This window comes from Octodon degus, unplaced genomic scaffold (genome assembly GCF_000260255.1).
Source record: "Octodon degus isolate 3935 unplaced genomic scaffold, OctDeg1.0 scaffold00075, whole genome shotgun sequence".
Classification (NCBI taxonomy): domain Eukaryota; kingdom Metazoa; phylum Chordata; class Mammalia; order Rodentia; family Octodontidae; genus Octodon; species Octodon degus.
The window spans coordinates 5985379-5991965 of record NW_004524651.1 but is presented as its reverse complement, the minus strand read 5'-3'; the positions used below and the strand labels follow the sequence as shown (position 1 = coordinate 5991965).

The 6587-nt window shown below is 39.4% G+C and overlaps 1 pseudogene; it reads right to left on the bottom strand.

Annotated features, from left to right (window-relative positions):
* Positions 1-3083: 3083 nt before the first annotated feature.
* Positions 3084-5717, bottom strand: LOC101580103 (annotated as a pseudogene).
* Positions 5718-6587: the final 870 nt, after the last annotated feature.

The following is a 6587-nucleotide window of genomic DNA, read 5'->3' as shown; positions in this document are numbered from 1 at the left end:
CAACAGTCCCTCTTATCCATGGCTTAGCTTCCTCTGGTTTCAGTTACTATAATCAACTGTGGTCTGAAAATATGGAATGGAAAATTCCTACCTTGCTGCACAGCGACCTGCATCACTCTGCTGTGCAGCATAGCCACACTGTGTGTGGTACCCATCCATTGGTCGCCTTCTTCTCAGCTAAAGGATTGAAAGTGTTACTGTTCCTGTATCCTCTTTTTACTGATAAAGGCCCTAATAAGCAAAGTAGTGAGGCTATCAATATTATTGCATTATATTATTATTCACTATTCATTCTTTACTAGTTATTGATGTTAATCTCTTACTGTCTCAGTTACTTTTCACTGGTTGCTGGGAAAAAATACCCAGTACCCAACTTTAAGGAGGGAAAGGTTTATTTACCTCACAGTTTGTGGAGGTTTCAGTCTGTAACTCGGCTGGCTCCCAGGCAGAATGGCATATGGCAGAGAGCAGCAGTTCATGGCAGAAAACAGTGAAGGGCCAGGGAGATGGCTCAATGGAATAAGCGCTTCTCTGGCAAGTGCAAGGGCCTGAGTTCAATCCTCAGTTATGAAAAAAAAAGTGAAGAATAAAGGGAAGGGAAGTGACTGCAGCTTCTAGCCAGCCCCTCTCTTCTCCTTATGTAATAAACAAGCTACCCAGGGCTGGGGGTGTAGAACTCACACAATGTCCATGCCCTTCTCTTGCCCAGGATGAGGGTGTTTACAAACTAAGAATCCTGGCTGTCTGCTGAATCATTTAATTAAACTTCTAAACTACTCAAGTTGACACAATGTATCAAACAGTACACTAACCTATTCTTTGTTTTAAACTTTATTATCAGCATGTATGCACAGAACAACATGGTACTGTATACATAGGGTTCATCATGTCTTGTTTCAGGCATCCGCGGTAGACTTTGGAATGTGTCCTGTTCCACTTATTGTTTCTCATTATCTGCCTTTAGTGCTGGATCTAAGCAGTGTAATACACAGTTAATGTTAAAAATTAATCAATTAATTAATGGTATTAGAGAGTGAACCCCTGGCTTCAGATTGAGTTATATCTCCAGCTCGTTTTGTTTTTTGTTTTGAGACCGGGTCTCATTCATGTGCTAAGTTTCCAGGTGGTACTTGAACTTGTGATCCTCTTGCCTCAACCTCCCTGGGACTATAGGTTTTTGGCACCACACTCAGAAAACTTTTTAAATATTGATAAACATTTCTGCCTTGGAAAGTGGCTATGAATTTCTAGTTCACTGTTCGTACGCTGTCAGCGTTTTCTAGCTACTTGCTAGGTGGGGTGATAATCTGGGTCATGTTAAATGATGCAGTCAAATTTTGTAATTTTATTAGCTTCAAGGAGTGCACTTTTTTCTTAAATTTATGTTACCTTGTAGAGTTTTTCATATTGCTAAAACATAAAAGCACATGCTTCCACTGTTGCGAAAAATATCCATAAAGGCACAAATTTTTATTTTTGGTCAAGATTTAGTGTTTATTTTAAAAGGTAAAAGTCCTAAAGCTCAGTTTCAAGTAGTTGAAATCAATAAATGTGTATTTTTATCTGTCGCTTTAATATTAGGGAATGACAAGCAGTTTGCCTCGCTTTAGCATTACTGGGATCCAAACACACCCAGCTTTGACTTCCCTAAGTCTGCAGTAGAAACTGGCATGGATGCCAGCGGATCCTGTCATCCTTGTTGGTGGCAGAGCATCCCCAAGTCACTGGGTCAGCCGTGGCTTTCCAGTGACTGATTGCTGCTGCAGCTTTATCCCTCTCCAGTGAAGCTCCCCATTGGGCTGTCACCCAGTGATTGTGCTATCAGCCACTGATGACCATTCAACAGGTGAGTCACAAGTGTGCAATGTGTTTTTGCAAGTGTACAGTGGGTTTTCTACCTAGAACTAGAATTTGTGGGTTGAAGTATAACATGGTAGTTGTCACCCCACTCCTTATCCACAGGCAATGTGCTCCAAGACCCCTGGTGCACCTGAAGCTGTGAATTCTACTGCACCCTGGCAAGCTGTTTCCCCCACAGATATATGGATTTGATGCCTTCTGCAACTCAACCGAGTATGCTCTTGTCATACATTGTGGATATATACGTAATTTTTTTCAGTTTGAAAGTGCAATAATGAAACTATCATGAATTTTTTCTTCTTCACAATTACATGGGTAGAAGACTCACTTCAGAATATGTATTTTGAGCTGGGTGTGGTGGTGCACGCCTGTAATCCCAGCACTCCGGAGGCTGAGGCAGGATGATCACTGTGGGTTCAAGGCCAGCCTGGGCTACATAGTGAGATCTTGTTTCAAAAAACAAAACAAAACAAAGCAAAATAACAGCAACAATAAACATCCCAGAATATGTGTTTGTTCTTTGCTTATTGAACTCAAGAACTTTCACTTTTTCATTTAAAGAAGTGTTTTGTGCTTCCTTCTTCATATCTGAATTGCCAAAATCATAACTCTTGCACTTTGGGGTCATTTTTATCATTTATTTATTTTTATATTTATTTTTTGTTGAAAGCCAAATCAAAATGCTTTAGCAACCATATAGCCAACTCAGACTTTATCTTCTTAAATGAGATTTGCTTCCTACCCCCAAAAACTTCATTTTATTCCTACTAAAGCCATAAATATTCATACATAAGTATCTTTCTTGCCCAGTAATTCAAAGGGAAAAAAATCTAAAAATGATTGAGAAAAGTGTAGGGATTAGTAGACCTTTTGAATGTTTTAAATATTTTTTAAAGTTTAAAAATTGTGTAAGGGCCAGGGATATAGCTCTGTGGCAGAGTGCCCACCTGGCAAGTGTGATGTACTGAGTTCAATTCCTGGTACCAAAAAAAAAAGTGTTTAAGGTTTGTAATTCCTAGGAGGAAAACATTATCTGAATGAATACCCTAATGGAAAACCATTGTAAAACACTTCAGCTCCACTTGGTGAGGAGGGGAAGGGATTGTCTTCAAAGCACCCCAGATCTCCGGACGAGGTCAGAGATACACTGGTTTGTATGACTGTGACATCCAGTAGGTAGTCTAGGTTGTTTATCTTTTAGGAAGGGCTTTGTCAGATAAGCTTTATGCTTGACCTCCAAATTTGGCTGACAATTTACTCATAAGATTCATAACCTTTGGATTACTCTGATATTTTGACATTTGCAGAATTCTGAGCCATATCCTGGAAGGCCACCATAACCTCTGTGTCTGGCATGGCTGCAAGGACCTCTGGGTCACTAATGATCTCACCAAACCCAGGCATTCCTGCTATTTGCTCCAATCCCAGGCATCCCTCCTGGGAAATAACCAGGCATCACTCCAGGAAAGCCACCTGGAAAAGAGCCATACTGAGCTCCTGATTGTCCTCTGGCTTCTTCCTCTGGGTGTTTTCATGCTCCTCTTGAGCCTTCTTTTTTATATTAATTTTATTGAGAAACAAATAGCAATGAGACAGTTTCAAAACAGGTTAGTAGGATAATTACAATAATTAATACATTGCATGTTGTTTTCATAGGAGTTATTCATAGTATAAGATGCAGACATGATACCCTGTCCACAAACACTATTAGTACGAATCTTTGTTATTGAATTAAGAGAAAGTATATATATATATATCCTATTTTGTATATATAGGTACAAAATGGTCCTTCATTTATATCCTCTTTTTTTTTGTTTAGTTTTGTCAGAGATGGGTATTCCATTGCCATTTAAATATTGTAGGAGTGTGAATTCAGCAAAATAATCCAATATAGTCCAGTAATTCATAATAGTAGTGGGTTATCCATAAGACTGGTAATGTCAGAAGTTGTTGACTTGAGCCTTTCACAGCTCAGCATGTTAATATGGCTTTACTTTTTATACCTTGTTTTTAAACTTTTCTGCTGGATGGTTAAGACCAAGATAAAGCAAGACCTATATAACAAGAAATGTAACTTTTGTATTTGACAAGTTATACTACAAAGCTACTGTGATAAAATCAGCATGGTACTGGAAACAAACTAGACCTGAGGATCAATGGAATAGAAGATGCAAAAGACTCTATAAACTCACTCAGTCACCTTATGTTTGACACAGAGGTCAAACATGCTTACTGGAAGAAAGATAGCCTCTTTGACAAATGGTGCTGGAAAAACTGGCTCTCTACATGCCAAAAACTAAAACTTGACCCAGGTCTATCACCATGCACTAAACTAAAGTCAAACTGGATTAAAGATCTAAACATTAAAACAGAAACACTAAATCTCCTCGAAGAGAAAGTAGGAGGAACTCTTGAAGACATAGGGGTAGGCAAAGAGTTCATGAACAAAAATAAAATCTCACGGGTAATAATACTTAAAAGAATTAACAACTGGGACCTACTCTTATTGAGAAGTTTTTTCACATCAAAAGAAATTACCAACAAAGTGAAGTGGCAACCCACAAATTTGGAAAAAATCTTAATTAATAAGCACTCAGACAAAGGTCTACTCTCTAGAATTTATAAAGAACTAAAAAACATTAAGCTCCCAAAATTTAAGGACCCAATCCAGAAATGGACATCTGAGATGAACATACACTTCAAGAAAACAAAATTAAAGAAGCGAATAAATATATGAAAAAATGCTCCACATCACTAGCCATTCGTGAAATGCAAATTAAAATAACACTGAGATACCATCTCACCCCAGAAAGAATGGCTATCATAAAGAAATCACCCAACAACAAATGTTGGAGAGGCTGTGGGGAAAAAGAAACTCTTCTCCACTGCTGGTGGTAATGTAGACTGGTGCAACCATGATGGAAATCAGTGTGGAGACTCCTTGAAAAAATAGGGCTGGAAATCCCATTCAATCCAGCTATTCCCCTACTGGGAATTTTCCCAGAAGAACAGAAACATCGTATGACAGTGATCTATGTGTACCTACGTTTATAGCAGCATAATTTGTAGTCAAATCTTGGAGCCTTCTTAACCCTTTCTATTCTTGCTTTGACCTCTCATACTTCACGTTTCCACTCATACTTTCTCCGATGTTTGGCCATTTTCTGCGCCCGTGGCTGAACACCCTTAAGTGTCGCACTTTATCCTCATCATAATTCAGTTTACAAGCAAGGGCAAGATCACAGCTTTTTCTTCCGAATGTCCCAGCAGTCTGTGTGCCTTCCCTTGCCACTTGTACAGTTGGGCTAAATCAGGATTTGTATTAATGGCTCTGTCACAGTGCCGAATGGCGTCATTTGGCTTCTGCAATTTGATGAAGACGCTGGCTCTCTTGGCGTACAGAATGGCCAAGTGAGGCTTCAGTTTGATGGCATCTGTGAACAAGTCAACGGCTTTCTGTAGTTCACCACTATATAGAGCATCCAGGGCAGCTCCTTTATTTTCGTTTGCTTGATCCGTCATCTCCTCAGTTATCTCTACATTTTCATGTTCCATTTCTTGAGGGGTGCCAGTATCTGGCTCAATTATACCTTCATTGTCAATCTCTAAATCACTTTCTTCACTTGATGGCTCATCTGTCTTTATGTTTTTCCCCATCTTCTTACTATCTGCATTTTCTTCCCTGATATTTTCTTCTGATTTAGCTTTCTGAGTAGCAGGTGGTACTTTACCCCTCCGCCCCCCATGTTCTCCACCTACTCCTTCAGGAAGCATATTTCCTCAGTGTGCAAGATGCGTGGATCTTGCTTACACATTTTCACAAAGGCCTGAAGCTCGTATACTTTGTGAAGATCCATGGTCAGTAGATCACAGATGGCTGCTAAGGAGGTTGCAGCCCGATCCCAGGTGCTGGCGCTGGCTCCGTAAGATGTGTAGAAGTTGGGGTCGTTTTTAAATAAAATAAGGGGTTGATTGATAACGTGACAGCTCTGCTGACAATGAAGATGAGTGCTAAGCAACAGGTGGGTAGTATGCACAATGTGGGAAAGCTAAGAATATAATTGAGTTGTAGTTTTGATTTACATTTCCCTAGTGGCTAAAGATATTGGACAATTTTTATATACTTCAGGGCTATTTGTATGTCTCTTTAGAAGTGACTATTCATTTTATTTGCCCATGTAGTGATTGAGCTATTTGATATTATGGGTGGTAAGGCTTTTGAGTTCATAGGTCCTTGTTATTTTCTTTTGTCAGAAGGGTAGCTGGCAAAGAGTTTTTTCTTATTCTGCAGGCTGCTGCTTCTATTCATTGTTTCCATTGCTGTGTGGAAACTTTTTAACTTGATGTAGTCCCATTTGTCAGTTTTTGCTTTATTTCCTGTGCTGTTGGATTCCTACTCAGGAGGCCTTTGCCTATGTCTATAGCCTGAAGTGTTTTCTTCTAGCATTTCAGAGATTCAGATCTATATCTAAGTAGCTGATTAATTTTGAAGTGATTTTTTTTGTAGAGAGAGAGAAAGGGATCTCATTTCAATCTTCTATATAAACATATTTGGTTTTCCCAGCACTATTTGCTAAAGAGGCTGCTTCTCCTCCAAAGCATCTTTTTGTCTCCTTTGTACAGCATCAGATGGGTGTTGTGCACAACCTCGCCAGCAAGGAAGACGCAACACCCAGCTCTTCCTTCAGCGGTTTATTCAGGCCCCTTACAGCAAGCTTCTTCTTCTT